At 36.0% G+C, this 16,242-nt stretch overlaps 1 protein-coding gene across 4 annotated transcripts in view; it reads left to right on the top strand.

The window, feature by feature from the left end:
• TTBK2 (tau tubulin kinase 2) overlaps positions 1 to 16,242 on the top strand; it is a 143,788-nt gene that overhangs the window by 16,362 nt on the left and 111,184 nt on the right. For 2 of the 4 annotated variants that reach the window (XM_079915108.1, XM_079915107.1), the window contains exon 1: positions 12,410 to 12,851. The exons of the other annotated variants lie outside the window; for them this stretch is intronic. The gene's annotated coding sequence lies outside the window, so the exon portion shown is untranslated. Of the gene's footprint in view, positions 1 to 12,409; positions 12,852 to 16,242 lie in introns of those variants that run through there. 4 annotated transcript variants of the gene reach the window in all.

Genomic DNA, 16,242 nt, shown 5'->3' with positions numbered 1-16,242 from the left:
TATATCATAATTCTATGTTTAATTTTTTTGAGGAACCTCCAGTACTGTTTTCTACAGTGGCTGCACCATTTCACATTTCCTCATTCCTCATTTCCATCAGCAATGCACATGGGTTCCACTTTCTCCACAATTTTGCCAACACTTATTTTCATGTTTTTTGATAGTTATTCTAAATGGGTTGTAAAGTGGTTTGATTTGTATTTTCCTAGTTAATTAATGATGTTGAGCATCTTTCCATTCTTATGATCCTTCGTATATTTTCTTTGGAGAAATGTCTATTCAGGTTTTTTGCCCATTTTTAAAATTGGGTGGTTTGTTATTTTGTTGTTGAGTTGTAGGATTTCTTTATATATTCTAAATGTTAACCCCTTATCAGATATATTATTTGCAGATATGTTCTCCCATTCCATAGGTTGCCTTTTTACTCTTTTGATGGACACTTCATCAAAATTATTTGTTTTTAATTTTGATGAAGTCACTTTATCTGTTTTTTTCTTTTCTTTTGGTGTCATATCCAAGAAATCATTGCCAAATCCAATGTCATGAAGCTTTTCCCCTATGTATTGTTCTAAGAGTTTTATAGTTTTGGATCTTACATTTAGTTCTTTGATCCAGTTTCAGTAAATTTTTATATACGGTATAAAGTAAGGGTCCAGCTTTATTCTTTAGCATGTGGATATCCAGTTTATCCAGTGCCATTTGTTGAAAAGATTGATCTTTCCCCGTTGAATGGTTTTGGCACCCTTCTCTAAAAATTTTTTGACCATATATGTGAGGCTTAAAAATTATAACTTTTAAAAATAGTGTTTTTCTACTTATTGTAAAAATACATGTTTACTATAGTAAATTTACAGAAGAGGAGTCTATCCCAAGAAAATAATCATACTATATAGGAATAACCATAGTTCATAGTTGGTAAATATGAGTTCAGGCTTTTTTTTAAAAAAATTAATTTATTTTTGGCTGTGTTGGGTCTTCGTTGCTGTGCACCTGCTTTCTCTAGTTGCGGTGAGCGGGGGTTACTCCTTGTTGCGGTGCGTGGGCTTCTTATTGTCGTGGCTTCTCTTGTTGCGGAGCACGGGCTCTAGGCGCTCAGGCTTCAGTAGTTGTGGCATGTGGGTTCAGTAGTTGTGGTTTGCCAGCTCTAGAGCTCTGGCTCAGTAGTTGTGGCGCACGGGCTTAGTTGCTCCGCGGCGTGTGGGATCTTCCCAGACCAGGGCTCGAACCCGTGTCCCCTACATTGGCAGGTGGATTCTTAACTGCTGCACCACCAGGGAAGCCCCTATATGTATACTTTTTAAAAAAATAGAAATGAGATCATATATATTGTTTTATAAGTCACTTAAAATATAAAGAATTTTTTTCATGTTTAAATGTTCTTCTACAAGTTGCATTTTAAATTTAATTTTCATTTTTAATCAGTTAAATATGCACATAATTTAAAAAGTTGAATGATTCTGTACACTTCTTTATAGAAAAGAAGAGTCTCCTGGCCTCCTCACTCTGCCCTTTTTGCTGATTCTTTTGGTATTTACCTCCATATCTCAAATGAACATGCTTGTATTGCTGCTGATTAATTTTTAAATTTTAGTCATTATTTATTGGCTTTCCACTATGGAAGGTGAGGATTTAGCTTTTCACAGCCTATCTCAGCTAGGTCCTCCGATTTTCCATTAATATTATAGTTTAATTTTGGTTAGGGCAGTATTCAGAATTTAAGTTATTATGACTCTGTAAATGCTTTTGACATCTAAGTCATGAAATTTATATCTGTATAGGTATAGATGTAGGTATATAGTATGAGTAACTTTTCTACACTGGTTTTTTTTCCTGGAAGTAATAATTGTATTGTGTTTTTCTTTGATTAGTTTTCTAACCTAATTCAATTCCAAACCAGTTGCACAACTCTTCTCTTATTGCATTTAGGTTCAAGTGAATATTCTACCAATAGCATTACCTATGAGAAATCTCTCCTGGAGTACCTATTGTCCTAAAGGCTAGGGACCATGATTTATTTATCTTAGTATTCCCACAGTTTTTGGCAGGGTACTCATCAAATGTTTGTTTATTGAAAGAATGATTGGTAAAAGTTCAGATTGTAGAATATTTTAAAATTTACCCAAATAACTTTGTATATAATAAATCAAGATTATTAATAGATTGATTCAAATATAGATTTGTATAACATAATTTAGCCATTCTCAAACTCTCTGGTCTCAGGACCTCTTATCAATCTTAAAATTTATTGAGGACCCTAAAGAGTTGTTTATTTGTTTTATCATGGATTTATAGCTAATGGTATTTCCTGTATTAAAATTAAAACATATTTTAAGTTTATTTATTTTAAAATAATAAAGCTGGGCTTCCCTAGTGGCACAGTGGTTAAGAATCCACCTGCCAGTGCAGGGGGCATGGGTTCGAGCCCTGGTCCGGGAAGATCCCACATGCAGCTAAGCCCATGCGCTTTACAACTACTGAGCCTGTGCTCTAGAGCCCATGAGCCACAACTACTGAGCCCATGTGCCACAACTACTGAAGCCTGTGCACCTAGAGCCCGTGTTCCACAACAAGAGAAGCCACCGCAATGAGAAGCCCGCGCACTACAACGAAGAGTAGCCCCTGCTCACCACAACTAGAGAAGGCCTGCGCGCAGCAACGAAGACCCGATGCAGCCATAAATAAATAAATAATACTATTTTCCAAAACAGAAAAACAGGTGGTGAAATGAGTGGCATTGTTTTACATTTTTTCAAGTCTCTTTAACGTCTGACCCCATAGAAGACAGCCGGATTCTCATACTTCTGTGTTCAGTTTGTTGCAATATATTGCTTTGGTTGAAGCATATGAAGAGAATATGGCCTTATTCAGATACACTATTGGAAAAGGGAGGAATATTTTACCACCTTCTCAGATAATTGTGGATTTTCTTTTTATAAATTAATTTTATTTATTAAAAAAATTAACATGGTAAATGACTTTTTTGGGTTCTACAGTTCTATGAGTTCTAGCATGTGTGTAGATTCATGTAACCTTCACTATAATCATAATAATAATCGTAATAGTTCATAATAGTATTCATAAGTATTCATAATAGCTCTACAGTCCCCCAAAACTCCTTCATACTATCCCTTTATAATCATACCTTCATCCCACCTCTAACTCTTCGCAACAACTCATCTATTCTCTGTTACTCTAGTTTTATCCTTTTGAGAATGTCATATAAATATAATCATACACTATGTAACTTTTGGAGACCGGCAAGTGATGTCAAACATCTTTTCATGTATTTATTTGCAATCAGTATAACCTCTTTCGTGAAGTGTCTGTCTTTTGCCCAGTTTCAAATTGGGTCATTTGTTTTCTTACAGTTGAAATTTAAGTGTTCTCTATATATTTTGATACAAGCCCTTGGTTGGATATTATGATTTGCAAACATTTTCTTCCAGTATGTAGCTTGTCTTTTCATTTTCTTAACAGTGTCTTTCACAGAGTAAAAGTTTTCAATTTTGGTAAAGTTCAGTTTATCAGTTTTTTTTTTCTTTTATAAAATGTGCTTTAAGTATCATGTCCAAAATCCTTTGCAGAAAGATTTGCTTACCAGTTTATTTCTAAATGTTTTGTATTCTACATTTAGATCTGTGATGCATTGTGAGTTAAGTTTTGTATATAAGGTTTGAGGTTTAGATTGAGGTTCATTTTTTTACATACAGATGTACGGTTGTTCCAGCACTTTGTTGGAAATTGTCTCTTCTGTGTTGAATGGCCTTTGCGTCTTTGTCAAATATCACTTGGCCTAGAATAGGCAAAGCTATAGAGACAGAAAATAGACTAGTGGTTGCCAGGGACCAGGGAAAGGAGGGAATAGAGAGTGACAGCTAATAAGTATGGGGTTTCTTTTTTGGATGGTGAAAAAGTTCTGGAATTGGATAATGGTGGTGAATACACAGCCTTGTGAATATACTACAAACCACTGAATTGTATACTTTAAAATGATGGTATGTGGATTATATTTACATTTTTAAAAAGCTAAAAATTTAATTGGCCATATTTGTGTGGATCTATTTATGGACTCTATTTCATTTACCTGTAGTATGACTAATAAGCCTTTGCCAATAGCACAAGGGCTTGATTACTGTCACTATATAGTAGTAAGTCTTAAAATCAGGTAGTGTGATTCCTCCAACTTTGTTACTATTTTTCAAAACTGTTTTAGGTATTTTGGTTCCTTTGCCTTTTCACATAAATTTTAGAATCAGCTTGTCTATTTAACGCCTTTTGCTTGAATTTCATTTGGAATGTTGTTAAATCTGTTGATCAGTTTGAGCAGCTTTTTTTGATTTTTATATGCCCTTTATCAGGTTGAGAAAATGCCCTTCTACTCTTAGTTTGCTGAGAGTTTATATCATGAATGACTGTTGAATTTTGTCAAGTGCTTCTCCTGCATCAAATGATAGGTCATGTAGTTTTCTTTTTTAGACTGTTAATCTGATGAATTTTATGAATTGATTTTTTTTTTTTTTGCGGTACGCGGACCTCTCACTTCTGTGGCCTCTGCCGTTGCGGAGCACAGGCTCCGGACGCGCAGGCTCAGCGGCCATGGCTCACGGGCCCAGCCGCTCCGTGGCACGTGGGATCTTCCCGGACCGGGGCACGAACCCGTGTCCCCTGCATCGGCAGGCGGACTCTCAACCACTGCGCCACCAGGGCCCTGGACTTTTGTTTGTTGGAAGATTTTTAATCACAGTTTCAATTTAATTACTTGTGATTGGTCTGTTCATATTTTCTATTTCTTCCTGGTTCAGTCTTGGAAGGTTATACCTTTCTAAGAATTTGTCCATTTCTTCCAGGTTGTCCATTTTATTGGCATAGAGTTGCTTGTAGTAGTCTCTTAGGATGCTTTGTGTTTCTGCGGTGTCTGTTGTCATTTGTCTCTAGGTAGTTTTTGATTTCCTCTTTGATTTATTCAATGATCTCTTGGTTATTTAGTAACGTAGTGTTTAGCCTCCATGTGTTTGTGTTTTTTACGTTTGTTTCCTCTGTAATTCATTTCTAATCTCATAGCGTTGTGGTCAGAAAAGATGCTTGATATGATTTCAATTTTCTTAAATTTACTGAGGCTTGATTTGTGCCCCAAGATGTGATCTATCCTGGAGAATGTTCCGTGCGCACTTGAGAAGAAAGTGTAATCTGCTGTTTTTGGATGGAATGTCCTATAAATATCAATTAAATCTATCCGGTCTGTTGTGTCATTTAAAGCTTCTGTTTCCTTATTTATTTTCATTTTGGATGGTCTGTCCTTTGTGTAAGTGAGGTGTTAAGAGTCCCCCGCTATTATTGTGTTACTGTCGATTTCCTCTTTTAGAGCTGTTAGCAGTTGCCTTATGTATTCAGGTGCTCCTATGTTGGGTGCATATATATTTATATATATATAGATAGATCCCTTGATCATTATGTAGTGTCCTTCGTTGTCTCTTGTAACATTCTTTATTTTAAAGTCTATTTTATCTGATACGAGTATTGCTCCTCCAGCTTTCTTTTGATTTCCACTTGCATGGAATATCTTTTTCCATCCCCTCACTTTCAGTCTGTATGTGTCCCTAGGTCTGAAGTGGGTCTCTTGTAGACAGCATATATATGGGTCTTGTTTTTGTATCCATTCAGCAAGCCTGTGTCTATTGGTTGGAGCATTTAATCCATTCACATGTAAGGTAATTATTGATATGTATGTTCCTGTGAACATTTTCGTAATTGTTTTGGGTTTGTTTTTGTAGGTCGTTTTCTTCTCTTGTGTTTCTCACTTAGAGAAGTTCCTTTAGCATTTGTTGTAGAGCTGGTTTGGTGGTTCTTAATTCTCTTAGCTTTTGCTTGTCTGTAAAGCTTTTGATTTCTCCATTGAATCTGAATGAGATCCTTGCCGGGTAAAGTAATCTTTTTCTTTTTCTTTTTTTTTTTAACATCTTTTTTGAGTCAGGTAGAGTAATCTTGGTTGTAGCTTCTTCCCTTTCATCACTTTAAGTATATCATGCCATTCCCTTCTGGCTTGTAGAGTTTCTGCTGAGAAATCAGCTGTTAACCTTATGGGAGTTCCCTTGTATGTTATTTGTTGTTTTTTCCCTTGCTGCTTTCAATAATTTTTCTTTGTCTTTAATTTTTGCCAATTTGATTACTATGTGTCTTGGCGTGTTTCTCCTTGGGTTTATCCTGTATGGGACTCGCTGCTCTTCCTGGACTTGGGTGGCTATTTCCTTTCCCATGTTAGGGACATTTTCGACTATAATCTCTTCAAATATTTTCTCTGGTCCTTTCTCTCTCTCTTCTCCTTCTGGGACCCCTCTAATTCGAATGTTGTTGCATTTAATGTTGTCCCAGAGGTCTCTTAGGCTGTCTTCATTTCTTTTCATTCTTTTTTCTTTATTCTGTTCTGCAGCAGTGAATTCCACCACTCTGTGTTCCAGGTCTCTTATCCGTTCTTCTGCCTCAGTTATTCTGCTATTGATTTCTTCTAGTGTAGTTTTCATTTCAGTTATTGTATTTGTTCATCTCTGTTTGTTTGTTCTTTAATTCTTCCAGGTCTTTGTTAAACATTTCTTGCATCTTCTTGATCTTTGCCTCCATTCTTTTTCCAAGGTCCTGGATCCTCTTCACTATCATTATTCTGAATTCTTTTTCTGGAAGGTTGCCTATCTCCACTTCATTTAGTTGTTTTTCTGGGGTTTTATCTTGTTCCTTCATCTGGTACATAGCCCTCTGCCTTTTCATCTTGTGTATCTTTCTGTGAATGTGGTTTTTGTTCCACAGGCTGCAGGATTGTATTCTTCTTGCTTCTTCTGTCTGCCCTCTGGTGGATGAGGCTATCTAAGAGGCTTGTGCAGGTTTCCTGATGGGAGGGACTGGTGGTTGGTAGAGCTGGGTGTTGCTCTGGTGGGCAGAGCTTAGTAAAACTTTAATCTGCTTGACTGTTGTTGGGTGGGGCTGGGTTCCCTCCCTCTTGGTTGTTTGCCCTGAGGCAACCCAACACTGGAGCCTACCTGGGCTCTTTGGTGGGGCTAATGGCAGACTCTGGTAGGGCTCACGCCAAGGAGTACTTACTAGAACTTTGCTGCCAGTGTTCTTGTCCCCATGGTGAGCCACAGCCACCCCCCGCCTCTGCAGGAGACCCCCCAACACTAGCAGGTAGGTCTGGTTCGGTCTCCTATGGGGTCACTGCTCCTTCCCCTGGGTCCCAGTGCACACACTACTTTGTGGGTGCCCTCCAAGACTGAAGTCTGTTTCCCCTAGTCCTGTCGAAGTCCTGCAATCAAATCCCACTATCCTTCAAAGTCTGATTCTCTAGGAATTCCTTCTCCCATTGCCAGACCCCCAGGTTGGGAAGCCTGACGTGGGGCTCAGAACCTTCACTCCAGTGGGTGGACTTCTGTGGTATAAGTGTTTTCCAGTCTGTGAGTCACTCACCCAGCAGTTATGGGATTTGATTTCGGTGTGATTGTGCCCCTCCTACCGTCTCATTGTGGCTTCTCCTTTGTCTTTGGATGTGGGGTATCTTTTTGGTTAGTTCCAGTGTCTTCCTGTCGATGATTGTCCAGCAGCTAGTTGTGATTCTGATGTTCTCACAAGAGGGAGTGAGAGCATGTTCTTCTACTCCGCCATCTTGGTTCCAGTGGTACATCAGGTGTTTTAAATGCATTTTCAGCTTAGATATTTTCAACTTAATGATGAGGTGTAACCCCATCCATCAGAAATCGAGGAAGATTTGTATAGGTACTCCAGCTTTATGTGGTATATCTTTTCCTATTCCTTTGCTTTTTAAATTCATGAATAAGTTTATTTATAATGATATTTATATAATAAAAGCAAAACACATGAAACTCAGAAGTTCTCAAAGAAACTGAAGTATAATAATAAAAAGCAATGTAGACTGACAGGCAAGAATTTAAAGATTTAATAAACAGTTGAATATGAAATAGACATCCTTACTTCTAAATTCTACTTTGTCACTCACACTGAATTATATTTGAACAACGGCTCTCTGTTCAGGAGGTCCTGTACTGGAAATTCTGGAAACTGGTAAATTACTTTTTAATAAGAGTTTAAAGTTAATGATGTATATAAAGAAACAAAATTGAGTTATTTGTAGTGAGGTGGATGAACCTAGTGTCTGTCATACAGAGTGAAGTGAATCAGAAAGAAAAACAAATACTACGTGCTAATACATATATATGGTACCTAAAAAAAAAAAAAAAGAAGGGTTCTGAAGAACCTAGGGGCAGGAAAGGAATAAAGACACAGATGTAGCGAATGGACTTGAGGACACAGGGAGTTGGAAGGGTAAGCTGGGGTGAAGTGAGAGAGTGGCATGGACATATATACACTACCAAATGTAAAATAGATAGGTAGTGGGAAGCAGCCGCGTAGCACAGGGAGATAAGCTTGGTGCTTTGTAACCACCTAGAGGCGTGGGATAGGGAGGGTGGGAGGGAGACACAAGAAGGAGGAGATATGGGGATATATGTATATGTATAGCTGATTCACTTTGTTATAAAGCAGAAACTAACACACCATTGTAAAGCAATTACACTCCAATAAAGATGTTTTAAAAATATTTAAAAAATAAAGTTAATGATGTATTACCATGTTGTACCTAATGCTGCCTTAATATGAAGTCACATTCAGTATGCTTTGAAGTGAAATATCTGTAAATTAATCTATTCTGCCAGGCTACAAAAATGTCACCAACATTTTGGTGATGCATGCTTATGTGTTAGGATTGAACTGTTTAGGAGGATAAAGAGAACTGGAGCAGAAGTGAGCATACCTTTGTTTTTAACCTACGTATCCCATTATTTTTGAAGTGAGTTTCTTATAGAAAGCATAACTCATCTTCATGATCTCTCTCTTTCAGTGGTGTGTTTAGGCCATTTATATTTAAAGTGATTACAGATATATTTGGATTTAGGCCAACCATTTTATTATTTGTTTTATGTTGATGCGCTCTGTTTTTGTTCTCCTGTTTCTCCTTTCTTAGCTTCTTTTGTATTATCTTAACATGTCTTGGTATTCCACTTTATTTCCTGTTTTTTGCTTTTTATTATATCTTTTTTGTATAGTTTTTTAAAGAATTATTTATTTATTTGGCTGTGTTCGGTCTTAGTTGCAGCCGTAGGATCTTCATTGTGTCATGCTGGTTCTTCGTTGTGGCAAGCGGGATCTTTAGTTGGGGCATGTGAGATCTAGTTCCCTGACGAGGGATTGAACCTGGGCCCCCTGCATTGGGAGTGCGGAGTCTTAACCATTGGACCACCAGAGAAGTCCCTGTATAGTTTTTTTTGAATGGTTGCTCTAGTGTTTACAATATACCTACTTAATTTTTCACAGTCTACTAGAATTATTATATCACCACTTCAGGTAGAATGCAAAAGCCTAATAACCATCATATAGGTCTCTTTACCATTCTAGCTTTTTTTTGTAGTTATCTTATGAGTTATATCTATATACATTGGAAATCCTTTCAGATAGTGTTATAATTTTTGCTCTTAACTTGCAAGCGTATTTTGAAAAAGTCAAGAGGAGGTTAGTCTATTATGTTTACCTAGATTTCTGTTGTTCTTCATTCATTCCTGTTATTCCAAGTTTCCCTCTGTTATAATTTCCTTTTTCTCAGAAGAAATTTCTTTGGTAATTTACCATACAGCAGCTCTGCTTACAATACATAATTTTCTTTTCTCTGAGATTGTCCTTATCCCTCAAGGATGTTTTCTCTGGGTACAGAATTCTGGTTGACAGTGCTTTACTTTCAGTACTTTAAAAATATTTTTCTGTTTCTTGCTGACCTCCATGGTTTATAATGAGAAAGTCACAGTCAATTGAATTATTGTCCCCAGTAAGTAATGTATCATTTTTCTCTGGCTGTTTTTAAGAGTTTTTCTTTGTGTTTAATTTTCAACAGTTTGGTTATGATGTGTTTGTGAATGGATTTTTTTTGTGCATGTCCTGTTAATTAAGGTTCTTCAATCAATTGTTTTATGTCTTTTGCAAAACTTGAGATGTTTTAGCCATTATTTTAAAAATATTTTTCCTGCCCTACACTTTTTCCTCTCTTGACATGACTGTGATGAGTTGAATGTTAGAATTTTTGATATTGTCCTGCTGGTCCCTGGGGTCTGTGTTCATTTATAAAACTATTTTCTGTTTTTTTAATTTCTGTATATTTATCTTCAAGTTTACTGACTCTTCTGACACTTCCATTCTTCTGTTGACTCTAGTAACATTTAAAATTTTCTGTTATTGTATTTTTCCCTTCTAAAATTGTTGTTTATGTCTTCTATATCTTTACTGAGACTTTATCTTTCTGTTCATTTCTAGGACTTTATATATCTTTCTATTTATTCCTTCACTTCTTGGAGCATTTTTATAGTAGCTGCTTTAATGTCTTTGATAAGTCCCGGATCTCTGTCATCTTGGCATTTACATCTGCTGATTTGTCCTTTCACATGTAAGTTGAGATTTTCCTGGTTCTTTGTATATTTGGTAGTTTTGGATTGTGTCCTTGTTATTTAAAAAATTATGAGACTTGAGTCTTATTTAAATTCTGCAGAGAATGTTGATATTTTAAAAATTTGACCACCTAGTTGTGTTGAGGTTGCACATTCTAAGTAGCCTTCCAGGTATTTTGTTTTTAATATTAGTTCGGTTTTTAAAGCCTTTGAAATAATACTCAGATCTGTCCCAGATGTATACCAGTGGTGGTAAGTCTGGCACCTGGACAGTGAGTCTAAGCCTTAGTTCAGTTCTCAAAGTTAGTGGTATGCTGTTCAATGTCATATCTTTTAGTGATGCTAAATGTAATCTGTAAGTGTAAGTATTACCGGTTTCATTCATTCATTATTAAGTTCTAAATCAACCAACCTTTCACCTAAGAGTTTTGGCAGCCATTCATAACCACTGCCTACATTATTTCATTAGGTGTTGCAGAATGGTGAATTTTTAATTCTGTGACTATCAACTATTTGGTTTCTTTGAAATACAGTTAATACTACAGGAAAGGCAGGGTAAATGCTTGATTTATTTTCCTTTTATTTATATTCAGAATAATGAATTAGTACACTAGCAATTGTTTGTAGTGTCTACTGAATTGTTTTTGAATATCATTATGAATTTATGGGTTATTATATATTTCATGTGTTTCAGTTATTGCAGTCATTATCCTTTTATTTTAATTTCCTTATTTATTTATTTTTAATTTTGGCCATGACTCATGGCTTACCAGATCTCAGTTCCCTGACCAGGGATTGAACCTGGGCCACGGCAGTGAAAGTGCCGAATCCTAACCACTAGACCACCTGGGAACTCTCTCATTATTCTTTAGATGTCAATTTTCTCACTTCAAACCATTGTGAGCCCGTTCCACTTAGCTCCTGTGTCCTTTTGACTTGACTCCATTATCTTGAACAAAGTTGGATTCACCATGAGGATAATGAAGCTTAAACTTCAGGGTTCTTTATTTCCATTGGCTTCTTTCAAAGCTTTGGGAGCAAAGTTTTAGTAATTGGTCATATGTAAAATTTGCAAAAGTAAGATTTTTAAGATAGAGGCCTCACTTAATATAAATTCCAGGCCCCATAAACCCTGGATCTGTCCCAAGTCTTTGGTATATTCCCTGCTTTCAAGCACAGCAAGATTCTAGGCTCATCTTTTATATTTCCTGCCCCAGTTTTAGAAATAGCCATTTTTCCAAGGAGCTTTTGTTCTTTTTTTGAGGGAAATGGTATTTGGAACTTTCAGTTTGGATACTAGAGATTCTTAATCTATTGGGCTGCATTGCTTCTAGGACTTCTCGATGGTTAGGCTTGTGAAATACGTGTTTAAATAAAGATCATATTTTTTTCATGTTTTCTTCAATGTCAGATTTCAGGATTTTTACTTGACCTCTTTGACTTTTATATTTGTATCTCTTTATACTGAAAATGTTGACTCTTAGTGATTTAATATAATCACTTATTTGCTGTGTCTTGCAGTATACCTATAATAGTTTTTAAATAACAGAATTGATATTATTTCTAATGACAAAACTACTAAATGAAGTTTTAAGATTTCTTTGTTGTTCTTTTATTCCTTAAGCTATATCCCACTAGGGGTATACAATCAAAATACTGTATTTTAAAGCCACTTGAATTATTTTCTGTGTGATAATGTCACATACTTGGTATGCAGTGGGTTCTTGGTTTCAGTTTATTTTAGATTTTTAGAGATTGTACTCCTTTCATTTTTAGTATCTTTTTTAAAATTTATTTTGTCTTTTAATTGTCTTGAAGGAAGAGGTCACCACTCAGTGTCAACAAAACGCTAAATTTATTGGTCTCCATTCAGGGGAGAGTTGTGAAGCTTAGAGTTCAGGGATTGGTGAAGTGGGAGTGTTTAGGAAGTGGTTGAATTTTTGATAAACAGATGTGGCTATGGACTGTGGCTGTTACTGACTGGTTGACTTTCTGAAGTGTGGTCGCTAATATGAAGCTGTCATTGTTAGACTGGGATGAGTTTGAAGCTAGTTCTGATGATTACTTTGTTGCTATGGTCCTTTCCTGAATTTGGAGTATAGGAGTTTTTTGTTTTGTTTTGTTTTGGTTTTTTTTTTTTTTTTTTTTTTGTGGTACGCAGGCCTCTCGCTGTTGTGGCCTCTTCCGTTGCGGAGCACAGGCTCCGGATGCGCAGGCTCAGCGGCCATGGCTCACAGGCATGTGGGATCTTCCGCGGCATGTGGGATCTTCCCGGACTGGGGCACGAACCTGCATCCCCTGCATCGACAGGCGGACTCTCAACCACTGCGCCACCAGGGAAGCCCTAGGAGTTTTTTTCTTGTATGTAAAACAATGATTTTTGTTCCAAAATGAAAACTATATCACAAGATATATTCTTAGAAGTCTGACTTTTATCCTTATCCCCTCCATCCTGTTTTCTCCTTTCTTTTGGGCAAAGGTTGGCAAGCAATAGTCTGCAGGCCAAATTTGGCCACCCATCTCTTTTTGTAAGTAAATTTTTGTTGGAACACATACTCTTTTGTTTATGTATTGTCTATGTCTTCTTTTATTTTAAAATGGCAGAGCTGAGTAGCCATGACAGAGATTATATAGCTTATAAAGACTGAAATATTTATTATTTGGCCCTTTACTGAAAAAAATTTATTGATCTCTGCTATCGTTTTCATCACTTTTTGGCTTTTCCTTTTTTTAAAATAATAAAAGCAAATATGTTAATATACTTAACATTTACCTTCCTTTTACAGAAAAGTAGTATGCTTTAAACACGTCACTGCATCTTATTTTTTTTCACTTAACAATATATCCTGAAAATCACTCTGTGTCAATATATCTCTAATTCCTGGACTAGTACTCCGTTACATAAGTGAATCATTTTACGTTCAACCAATCCCCTATTGAGTGACTGTTAGTTTTTTCCCTAGCCTTTTGTAATTATAAATAATGTTATAGTGAAAAGGCTTGTGAAGAAGTCATTTCACATGTTTTTGCCATTGTACCTTTGGAATAGGTTCCTTGAAGTGGAATTGCTGGATTAGAGTTTAAATATAAATTATTTTATTATGCTGAATATTACCATATTCTCCTCCATGGGGCCCATACTTTTTTTTTTTTTTTTACTGTGATAAAGAACACATAACATAAAATTTACCATCTTAATCATTTTTAAGTATACAGTCAGTAGTGTTAAGTATATTCACATTGTTTCAAAACAGATTTCTAGAACTTTTTCATCTTGCAAAACTAAAATTCTATACCAATTGAAAAACAATGCCCCCTTCCCCCTCCCCCCTCCTGCCTCTAGTAACCACAATTCTTCTTTCTGTTTCCATGATTTTGACTGCTCTGGATAGCTCATATAAATAGAATCATAAAGAGTATTTGTCATTTTGTGACTGGCTTTATCACTCAGCCAGGTTCATTCATGTTGTAGCACGTGATGGGATTTCCTTTTTAAAGGCTGAATAATATTCCATTGTGTGTATATTCCACATTTTCTTAATCTGTTCAACTGCAGATGGACGTGTGGGCTGCTTCCACCTTTTGGCTATTGTGAAGAACGCTGCTGTGGTCTTGAGTGTACAAATATATTTGTCTGAGTTCTTGCTTTCAGTTTTTGAGGGTATATACCCAGAAGTGGAATTGCTGAATCATATGGCAATTGATTGTTTAATTTTTTTAGCAACTGCCATACTGTTCTTCATAGTGACTGCATCATTTTATATCCCCATGCACAGTGTACAAGAGTTCCAGTTTCTCCACATCCTTGTCAGCACTTATTATTTTCTTCTTTTAATAGTAGCCATCCTAGTGGGTATGAGGTGATTTTTCAGATGGTTTTGATTTGTCGTTCTCTAGATTTTGAGCATTTTTTTCATGTGCTTTTTGGCTATTTGTATATCTTCTTTGGAGGACTGTTTATTCAGGCTGTTTGCCCATTTTTAAATTGAATTATTTGATTTTTGTTTTGTTGAATTATTCTTTATCTGTTCTGGGTATTAACCACGTATCAGATATATAGTTTGCAATTATTTTCCCCAATTTCATAGGTTGTCTTTTAGCATATAAAATTTTAAAAATTTTGACAGAGTCCAATTTATCATTTTCTTTGGTTTGCTGTGCTTTAGGTGTCATACCTAAGAAATCATTGCTTAATCCAAGGTCAGTGAAGATTTATGACTGTGATTTCTTTTAAGACTTTTATAGTTTTAGCTTTTACATTTAGGTCTTTGATCCATTTTGAGTTAATTTTTGTGTATGATGTTAGGTAGGGGTACAAATTCGTTCTTTTGCATGTGGATATTTACTTGTCCCAGCCCCATTTGTTAAAACAAACTCTAGATCTTTTTAATCTATGCATCTCTTGTTTTTTACTTTTAATGTAGAATATTGCAGTTATGCCTAGAAACAGTATAATGGATTTACATATACCCATCATACAAAAATTATAAAAATTCTGTCATTCTTACCTCATTTGATCTTCTACCCCCAAAACAATAACTCTTTTTCCCCTTAGAGTGCTTTAAGGCAAATCTAAGACCTTTTATCACTTTGTACATTAGTAGTTTATGTATCTCTTACAGAGAAAGACTTTATAAACATAACTACACTACTATTATTACACCCTACAAAATTACCAATTATGTCTTACCCAGTACTTGCTTAATTTTATCTGATTGCTAGTTGCTGCCTTAGGTTGATACATATCTTGTTTCTTATAATGTGCAGTGTAAAGCTTTTTTATTTTACATGCCATTTGTCTTGGGTCATTTTGTCATTTATATGGGTCATTTTGTTCTTTAGGATCTCCATAATCACGGATTTAGCTCATTGTATCTTCATGTTGTCATTTAACATGTACTTTGATCCCCCTTATTTTTATAAACATATAATTAAATCTAGAAGCTTGATTAGATTTAGAGGTGTTTTGTTTGTTTTAAGGCAAGAGACTTCATAGGTGGTACTGAGAAAATTTTGTTGCATCTGTCAGGAAGCACTTCATGTTTCATTGTTCTACCTTTTAGTGATGTTAACGTTGATCATTGAGTTCAACTTGATCCTTCCATATTAAAGTTCTCCATCCACTTTTTACCTTATGGTTTTAGCAGCTATTGATGGTCATTGCCTAGATTCATTATTTAACCAGGGATTGGAAAATGGTGATTTTCGAATTCTATAATTTCTTCTGCACTTATTAGCTGTGACTATTCTCTAAGGAAAAAGTTGCCTTCATCATCTCTTTGATTTCCCCGAAATACTGTTCATGTCAGAAAGGCAGGATAAATGCTTGATTCTTTCTATTTATTTGACAATTTTCAGAATAATGAGTTGTGCCTTAGCAACCTCCAAAATTCTTTTTTCTTTTTTGAGTGTCATTATGAACTCATGAGTGTTTATTTTTTAAATTAATTTATTTTTTATAAATTTATTTTTATTTATTTATTTTTGGCTGCGTTGGGTCTTCATTGCTGTGCGTGGGCTTTGTCTAGTTGCGGCGAGCGGGGGCTACTCTTCATTGCAGTGCATGGCCTTCTCAGTGCAGTGGACTCTCTTGTTGTGGAGCACGGGCTCTCTTGTTGTGGAGCACAGGCTCTAGGTGCACAGGCTTCAGTAGTTATGGCACGCGGGCTCAGTAGTTGTGTCTTGTGGGCTCTAGAGCGCAGGCTCAGTAGTTGTGGCGCATGGGCTTAGTTGCTCCATGGCATGTGGGATC

Source organism: Stenella coeruleoalba, assembly GCF_951394435.1.
Source record: "Stenella coeruleoalba genome assembly, chromosome: 2".
NCBI classification, from domain to species: Eukaryota; Metazoa; Chordata; class Mammalia; order Artiodactyla; family Delphinidae; genus Stenella; species Stenella coeruleoalba.
This window is presented reverse-complemented; position numbering and strand designations above follow the sequence as displayed.